Source organism: Triticum aestivum, chromosome 1D (genome assembly GCF_018294505.1).
Source record: "Triticum aestivum cultivar Chinese Spring chromosome 1D, IWGSC CS RefSeq v2.1, whole genome shotgun sequence".
In the NCBI taxonomy this organism is placed as follows: Eukaryota; Viridiplantae; Streptophyta; class Magnoliopsida; order Poales; family Poaceae; genus Triticum; species Triticum aestivum.
Window position 1 is genome coordinate 436,152,405 of NC_057796.1, and position 9,556 is coordinate 436,161,960.

At 46.0% G+C, this 9,556-nt stretch overlaps 1 non-coding gene across 1 annotated transcript; it reads left to right on the forward strand.

The window, feature by feature from the left end:
* The first annotated feature begins 8,645 nt into the window (after positions 1–8,645).
* Positions 8,646–8,718, forward strand: TRNAK-CUU (transfer RNA lysine (anticodon CUU)). Its single transcript has one exon. It is a non-coding gene; the product is annotated as a tRNA-Lys (tRNA).
* Positions 8,719–9,556: the final 838 nt, after the last annotated feature.

Sequence of the window (9,556 nt, forward strand, 5' to 3'; positions counted from 1 at the left end):
GCCTTAATTCGCCTTTGGGCCCTGGGCCTTCATAAAGCGCCACCGTCTTTGTCTTCATGGGCTTTAAATATAATAACTCATTATGGGGATAACCCGGCCTCTCCTGGCCGGTTTACGCCCAGCAGTAATATCCCCAACATTAGGCCCTAGATTGATTTGAACTGGTTCATGTCAATATTCAACACTTCGAGGAAAATTCTTCCTTCATCACCTTCACATAAATCTTGTAAACCGCCATGACGTCATCTTCCAGGATCATGATAAACCGCCATGACGTCGCATGTCATTAAAGATTGCATATAGCTCACCTTCATTAATGAGCCTCCGACAATCGAGGTGACAGCTTCGTCACATATCCAACTTTTGAGCTCCTCGATTTTCGCGCCTGTCACTTATCCCTTTGCCTTTATAAATAGGACCAGGGGGTCCTTTCCATTTTCCCCCTGTGCCTCTTTGCTTCTTCTTCCTCCTCGAGCCGACCTAACCCACACGCACGGCCGCCGTCGTTAAGCTCCGCCCTCGACCTCAACTCGGGCCGCTGCATCAACCTGAACGCACCAGAGAAACGCGGCGCTCCTCCGCTGCTCTGTCAACATCAGTAAGTTTTCCTTTCCCTTGCTTTAGATCTATCATTAGGGTTTCGGTGTTCCTCGAGGCTTGAAGCTGTTCTTCCCTGTTCTTCTTCATAGCATAAATGATGACCTCAGATCTGCCACTTTCTTACACAGTTGTAGTTATAATCCCCTTTTTCATCCTTAGATCATCTGCTTTGTGTAGAAAAACTCATCTAGATCTGTTAAACTGCTTAAGCACCTGCGCTTTAGGTCGGAATATATTTTGATTTACCAACACGCTGCAGATCTGAAATTACCATGTCAATCTATGAAACTTGTTTTCCCCTCACTTAGTCATCTTAGACCTGTACCTTCTATACCAAAGTAGGCGGTTTAATTTTTTAGAAAAATGATAATCCGGAGGTACCATTAGTCCTCTGTTAAACTGCCAAGCCGTTTTATCTTTGTACCTTCTCCAATGTCTGACTTCCGGTTTAACAATGTATATATACCTCTGTCTTCTTCTGACCTTGCGTCGCTTTATACTTGTTCTTACAAATCTTAAACCGGCAATAACCATGTTTCAGCTTTCCATTGAAATGGCCAAACAAGTTTATGAGTGCAACTGGGTTCCTTCCTGGGTTACTGAAGAACAATTAGACAGATGTATCGCAACTGGCGCTTTAGCCAAGAAAGAAGTCATCCACTGGAGGGCCCCTGGTTCGGAAAATCCTCCTGAACCCAAGGACGGAGAAGTAGTCGTGTTCGCTGACAATCTGGGTCGAGGCTTTAGCCCTCCTGGTTCAAATTTTTTCCGAGATGTGCTTGCCAGCTTCCAACTCCACCCTCAAGATATTGGACGAAACTCTGTGTCCAATATTTGCAATTTCCAAGTATTTTGTGAGGTCTATCTTCAAGAGGAGCCAGAGAATTTTTCTACTTGAACCGTCGTACTGAATTTACCGATGGGCCCAATACTGAACTTGGCGGAATGGCAATTTAGAAGAGGAAAGATGGCAGCTTCCCTCACGCCAAGCTTCATAGTCACCCCAAGGACTGGAATCAAATTTGGTTTTATTGCCAAGACACGTCTCCAACTAATGAGAATCCCCTGCCGGGCTACCGTCCACACCGGCTTAGCAACACTCATCCGTTTCCTCAGAGGCTGACTGCCAAGGAACGGTCCAACTATGCACCACAACTATCAAAGCTCAGAGCCTTTATGTCAAACGGTTTAACAGGTGTTGACTTTGTTCGCTGCTGGATATCTTGGAGCGTTCTGCCTTTAAGTCGGCGCCCCGGTTTAATGTGTGAGTACACAGGGGATTTAAAAGACCCTCAACAACATATCGGCATTCAACTAACAGAAGCTGAAGTTATTGAGGCTGTCAAGAAAATATTGAATGAACCGGAAGCTGTCTGTAGCCAGACCGGGTTAAGTCCTTTCTGCGTTTCCAATAAACCGCCAACTGTAAGAATCACAACTTTTTTGTTTTAGCTTGCCCCTTTTTAAATACTCTGAAAGTCAATTTTGTCTATCTTTGACAGGGCGATGATCCATTCTGGAAGAAGAAACCACAGGATAAACCGGCCAAGACACCTCGCCCCAAGACGAAGGTTATCAAAAAAACTGCCAAGAAGAGGATCACTGAATCGTCCAAACCAAATGCTGATGCTGACTTGGCTAATCCGGACTCTGAGGTAGAACTTGACTCTCTTGGTTCATTTTTCATACACCTCATTGACAATGACTATTATCAGGACGATGCTGAAGGCAGCCAAGCCGATGACGTAGAGGTAATTATTCTTTCCTCCGATTCAGATCCTCTGCCAACACCGAAAATCCGTCGAGCAAACCGGAAAGTAAAATTTTCTAACCCCCTTGCTCACTTGGACCCAAACTTTCTTTTGAAGACGCAGCAACACGAAGCTCGCCGCACAACCCGGCACAGCGGCCAGGTAGTTACCTCCGCCGGTTTACCGAACACTCCAGTCCGGAAACGCCGATCCGAGGTCTCCTACATTCCTGATACTTCTTGCCCCAAGGCGGGTTGTTTCCGACAACCTCTTAATCCGTCTGATTCAAATTATCAGGGCACACCTCACTCATCCTCTGGCGAGTCAACGGCCACACAACTTCCACCCCTCAAGACAGTTCCTGGGTGAGTTATGTTTCTTAATTTTATCCTTGATATCTTATATTCACCTGATGTATTGACCTTTATATTTGTTCTTCTCAGTGCCAAGCCTAGACCCAGCAAGAAGGCTTGGCTAAATAAACTGTCTGATGATAATATTACTATTGAATCAGAAAAAACTCCAGATCCGGTAGAAACAAATGCTGACGCTCTGCTTGATGATCCACCACCACAAGATTATGACTTCGTTGTTGAACAAGCAGAAGTTGCCCCATCAGGCCAGTCTAATAAACCGACAAGCCCGATCCGAGACACTGATAAACCGGCAAGTCCAGCTAAGGCTTCTGATAAACCGTCCACTCTAGTGAAGGCTGCTGGTGATAAGGAAGATGACATCATGATTACTAGCTTTGGCCACACTGCTCGTGTCAATCCTATCGCTTTATCCAAGCATAGTGCCAAGGATGAACTTTCTGCTATGGGCAAAGGCAAGCGGAACACAGACTTGTCAGGCTATGCCCATCTTAGCGCCCAAGACATTAACTCTGGCTTCTTGAACCGTCTGTACACAAGCCGCGACTATGAAGCCGGTTTAGTAAACTTGATGAAAGCGCGATATGAGGTAATTAGTGCTTAACTCTGCATAACTGTTTCTTTCTTATACCCAATTCCAAATATCCACTCCAGTAGCCCCCAAGTGACGGTTTATGATATCCATCTAAACCGGGACTTTGCAATATCTCAACTTTGCATGCTTAGCCTCCAAGGGCCGGTTTACCTTAGGAAGATAAACCGGTACTTTTTAGAATTGTAATATTGTATCTCTCGCCGGTATAGTCCCCAAGGGCCGGTTTAACTTAGGAAGATGATCCGGGACTTTTTAGAAAAAATATCCATAATGTCACTTTGAGCAATCATGCATTAGCCCCCAAGTGCCAAGAATAATACTTGTATTGTGCTTGGGACTTGTATAAATTTCTGATAACAAGCAAATAGGCATTAGCCCCCAAGTATCAGGTGCATAACTTGTTATGTGCTTGGTACTTCAAATATGTACTGCCAACTCATGATATGTCTGTCTCTTATAGGCTGAGCTGAACAAAAAGGAAGCTCAAACTGCTGATCTGCAAGAAAATATCAAATCCCAGCAAGCAGAAACCTCCAAAGCCAAAGATGAGCTGACCAGTGCCTTAGCCGCCATGGAAAAGCTGAAGGAGGGTTTCAACAAGGAGCGGGCGGATTGGGATATAGAAAAATCTGCATTGCAAAAAAGAGCCGAGGATGCAGAGGTAGCTCTTAAACCGGTGGCGGAAGAACTGACTAGTCTAAAGCGGCAGATCAATGCTATGACCACTGCTGTATTTGGTAAGTTTCCTCACTTTAAATTTTCAACATAACATCCCACACATTGCTGGTTTACTGATGTTTGTACTGACGCTGGGACTTGCGTTACCCATTTGGGTTCTGACATGCAGAAGAAGTTGAAACCTGCCTATACTCTTATAGAGCAACTATATACCGGCGCGCAACAGATCATCTGCACTGCTTCTCACAACAAGCCGCCCCCAACTTTAATCAAGGAAACCTTAGAAAGGTTGTCAATGCTGCCTACCCGGGTAGAAGAGCTAAAGCGATCTGCTGCAAGGGCTGGCGCTCTGACCGCACTAACCCGGGCAAAAGCATGGGTGCCTGATCTTGATCCTGTGGATGTGGGCAAAGGCTATCCAAGTTTGAAAGAAGACGGATCAGAATTTGGCAATGATGATCTCCGAGCCATAAACCAGGAAGTACGTCCGCTGGCTTGCCAATTGGCTGAAGAAGCTGATCTTTCACATTATCAGGCGAGTTATGACGTCAACAACAAACGGGTTCCTACACCAACTCCTGAGGTTCAAAATCTTATCCCGCCAATCCGTAAGCACACCTATGCCCCTGATATTGAACCGTCCACCCTTATAAGCGACGAAGCTGTGTTCCAAGCCCTAACTGGGATCGACTGGGCAACTATTGACTTCCAGCCGATGGGTAGAGATGAGGAGGATGAACCGGTGCAAGATGATCCACAGCCGTCAAGTCAACCTGGTGACGAATCATGATCCGGAGGCCGGATTAGCCTTCTGCGAACCAAAATACTTGCCGAAAAACAATTATTCTTTTGGGCACTGAAACGCCTTGTAATAGGCTAGTTGAAACACTTGGTCTGTTATGCCTTCGTGCATATTTATTTTGCCTGATACTTGTTAATCCGCCATGCTTAAGATATATGACGTTCAGAATCCGTAGCTGCTCCTGCATACAAGAAGTTGAAAGTGTCCTGGCGGTTTATCATCGGACGAGTCATGATGCCCAAACACCTAGCCAGGGTTTATAACCAAGGCTGTAAAAATATAGTCAAATATGAAAGTAAATGATACCTGTGATATTGAATCACATCATTGGTTGACCAACTTTTGTAGTAAGGGCGATAAGCCAAATCATGAGTGCTGATAACTCCTTCCATATTGTGCCGGTTTATAATAAAACTGTACCGGGTTATGATAAACACCGGATTATGCATATTCAATACTGGCGACTTATAGTCGAAACCAGATCGGGTTAATAAAATCCGGATTATAATTGATCATGTAATGACAACTTTGTAGCTGAAAGCCGAACCGGGTTAATAAACGCCGGTTTATCAAAAACATCATAAATCTCATCAAAGGAGAAAAAAACTTGGCAAATAAAAGCATATGAAAACTTGTAGTCGGGGCTTTTCACGGGCTGCCAGGCCCCAAATTCGAGGCTTTTCATGGGCTGCCAGGCCGCTGAGTTGAACCATTTTACAAAGCATTTTAAGATGGACCTCAATCTTTAACCAATCGTCGTTTTAACTTTGACAAGTTCAGGGTCTATGAGATTGACTTGTCAAAAGTTCGGTGGGTCATACCAGGTTTACCTGGATGGAGTGGCTTACTTAAAAAGGTAGGCTAACCCGGGGTTTTAGGTGCATACACCAGGCTTCCAAGCCGTGGCTTGATAGCCTATTACAAGTGTAGATTCTTTGTTCATTGCGAAGCAAAGAATCCCCAAGCAATATTTTGACTGTGCTCAGTGGGTGCATATGTTTGAGTTGTGCTTTTGCAACACTCTCTTTGGCCCCTAAGTAATTTTCTTTTGGCCTTGAGCCGATCAAGAGGTGTAGCTATAGTTCGAATACGACCAAGCCCCCAAGTGATTTTTTTCTGGTGGCCTTGCGCCGATCAAGAGGTGTAGCCTTGGTTCGAATATGACCAAGCCCCCAAGTGATTTTTATATATGGCTTTATAAGCTGAATCAAGGGGTAAACCGGACGCCGCTTTATAAACAGAAGCCCCCATGTAACCACACATGATGTAAGAAAAAACAACAGATACCCCGCTTTAGCTGAGGCTTCGGTTTATTATATTGATCATAATATATACATTGTCATAACCATGTACACGAGCAGAGCCTATGGCTCAAGTATAGTAAGGCCGAAGATGAGCGATATTCCACGGCCGGTGGGTCTCCTCCTCCGATTTACGTGAGTCTTTGTGCTCTCGAACATCTATAAGGTAGTATGACCCGTTATGCAGATTCTTGCTGACCACAAAGGGTCCTTCCCAAGGCGGGGATAACTTGTGCATATCAGTCTGATCCTGGATGAGTCGGAGCACCAGATCGCCTTCTTGAAAAGTTCTGGTTCTAACCCGGTGGCTGTGATAACGACGCAGATCTTGCTGATAAATCGCCGAACGGGCTGCTGCAATGTCACGCTCCTCATCTAACAGGTCAAGTGCTTCCTGTCGTGCTTTCTCATTGTCAGCTTCGACATACGCCGCCACACGAGGCGAGTCATGACGGATGTCACTAGGGAGAACCGCCTCCGCTCCATAGACCATTAAAAAAGGCGTGTAACCCGTGGATCTGTTGGGCGTGGTATTGCTGCTCCACAACACAGAAGGTAATTCTTCCACCCAACAACCCGGCGTCCGTTGCAAAGGAACCATAACCCGGGGTTTGATGCCTCTCAAGATCTCTTGATTGGCTCGCTCCGCTTGACCATTAGACTAGGGTTGATCCATTGATGATACGTCAAGCCGGATGTGCTCATGTTGACAGAACTCCTTCATAGCACCTTTGGACAGATTGGTACCATTATCAGTTATAATGCTGTGTGGAAAGCCAAACCGGAAAATCAACTTCTTGAGGAATTGAACCACCGTAGCTGCATCACACTTACTGACTGGCTCTGCCTCCACCCACTTAGTGAACTTATCAACCGCCACCAAAAGGTGGGTCTTCTTGTCCTTGGATCTCTTAAAGGGCCCAACCATATCCAGCCCCCAAGTTGCAAACGGCCAAGTGATTGGAATCATCCTCAACTCTTGAGCCGGTATGTGAGCGCGTCGTGAGAATTTTTGACATCCATCACACCTTTTGACCAAGTCCTCAGCATCAGCATGAGCCGTTAGCCAATAGAAACCGTGACGAAAAGCCTTGGCTACTAGAGACTTTGAACCGGCGTGGTGACCACAATCTCCTTCATGGATCTCACGCAAAATTTCACGGCATTCTTCAGGAGATAAACAACGCTGAAACACCCCTGTCACACTGCAATGATGTAACTCTCCATTGATGATAGTCATGGACTTGGATCGCCGGATTATCTGCCTGGCCGAAGTTTCATCCTCTGGTAACTCGCCCCGGTTCATATACGCCAAATATGGGACCGTCCAATCCGGGATAACATGAAGAGTCGCCACCAACTGAGCCTCCGGATCAGGGACAGCCAAATTCTCCTCTGTAGGGAGCTTGACTGACGGATTATGCAGTACATCTAGGAAGACATTGGGTGGAACCGGTTTACGTTGGGAACCCAAACGGCTTAAAGCGTCCGCCGCTTCGTTCTTCCACCGGTCCACATGATCGAGCTGATAACCTTTGAAGTGACCTGCAATAATGTCCACATCTCGACAATATGCTGCCATGAGTGGGTCCTTGGAATCCCAAGTACCAGACACTTGTTGAGCCACCAGGTCCGAGTCACCGAAGCACTTAACCCGGCTTAAATTCATCTCCTTAGCCATCCAAAGACCGTGGAGTAAAGCCTCATATTCAGCTGCATTATTAGTGCAAGGGAACATTAAAGGAGAACATAACAAAACTTATCACCTCGTGGGGAAGTTAATATGACTCCAGCCCCCGAGCCCTCCAATTGCCTGGACCCATCAAAATGAATAGTCCAACAAGTATGATCCGGCTTCTCTTCTGGCGCTTGTAACTCTGTCCAGTCATTGATGAAATCCACAGGTGCCTGAGATTTGATCGCCGTTCGGGGCATATACTTTAACTCGTGAGGCCCAAGCTCAATAGCCCACTTGGCAATCCGGCCAGTCGCTTCCCTGTTCTGGATTATATCCCCCAAAGGAGCAGAGCTGACCACAGTGATTGGATGACCCTGGAAATATTGCTTAAGCTTCCGGCTCGCCATAAAAACTCCATACACCAGCTTCTGCCAATGCGGGTACCTTTGCTTAGACTCAATGAGCACCTCACTGACATAATAGACCGGCCGTTGAACCGGATACTCCTTTCCGGCCTCCTTGCGCTCCACCACAATAGCCACGCTAATAGCCTCGGCATTAGCAGCCACATATAACAACAAAGGCTCTTTATCAATAGGAGCAGTAAGGATAAGTGGCTCGGCTAGCTGCCGCTTTAAGTCCTCAAACGCATCATTGGCAGCGTCACTCCAGACAAAGTTATCTATCTTTTTCAGCATCTGATACAAAGGGATGGCCTTCTCCCCAAGGCGACTGATAAACCGGCTTAAGGCTACAATCCGGCCTGCCAGGCGTTGAACATCATTGATACACTTCGGTTTAGCCAAGGAAGTAATAGCCTTGATTTTCTCCGGATTAGCTTCAATGCCCCTGTTAGACACTAGAAAGCCCGTCTAGCTCAGTTGGTAGAGCGCAAGGCTCTTAACCTTGTGGTCGTGGGTTCAAGCCCCACGGTGGGCGCCAACTGTCATGGTTTTGTCACGGCAGATGTCCTAGTGAAAGGACTTAGTCTTGGAGCCATCGCGACGGGTTAGCTTAAAGGGGTTAAAGCGAACAAAGGATGCAGAGAGTTTATACTGGTTCGGCCCCTTGCGGTGAAGGTAAAGGCCTAATCTAGTTGTTGTGGAATTGCTAGGGTTTCGATGACCAGGGAGCGAATTCGCTATGCCTGGCTCTCGAGTTGTTGTTTCTTGTCCCTAAACCGCCACCGGGTCGTCCCTTTATATACATAGGTTGACGCCCGTCGGTTTACAGAATCCCGAGGCCGGCTCGTAAACGTGTCTAACTCGGTCTCTACTCTTTCTATCTTACATCACAAGTTTACATATCAATGTCGGTTTATGTCTACAGGCCTTAATCCGCCTTTGGGCCCTGGGCCTTCATAAAGCGCTACCGTCTTTGTCTTCATGGGCTTTAAATATAATAACTCATTATGGGGATAACCCGGCCTCTCCTGGCCGGTCTACGCCCAGCAGTAATATCCCCAACATATGGCTTAATCCACTGATAGAAATTAACAGTTTCATCAAAACAAGCAAACTATGCATCAAAAACAGAATCTGTCTTAAACAGGACAGTCTGTAGTAATCTGAACATTCACCATACTTCTGGTACTCCAAAAATTCTTAAATAATTAGGAAAAATAAACAATTTGTATAGAAAGACAGTGCAAAAAGTTTCAGAACCGTTTGACGTTCTAGTAAAAAAATGTAAAATCGCGCACTACAGCCAAAGTTTCTGTCTTTTACCGCACAAACCAACAAGCAATCTAAACATCCTAAAGGCAAACCTTGGCACA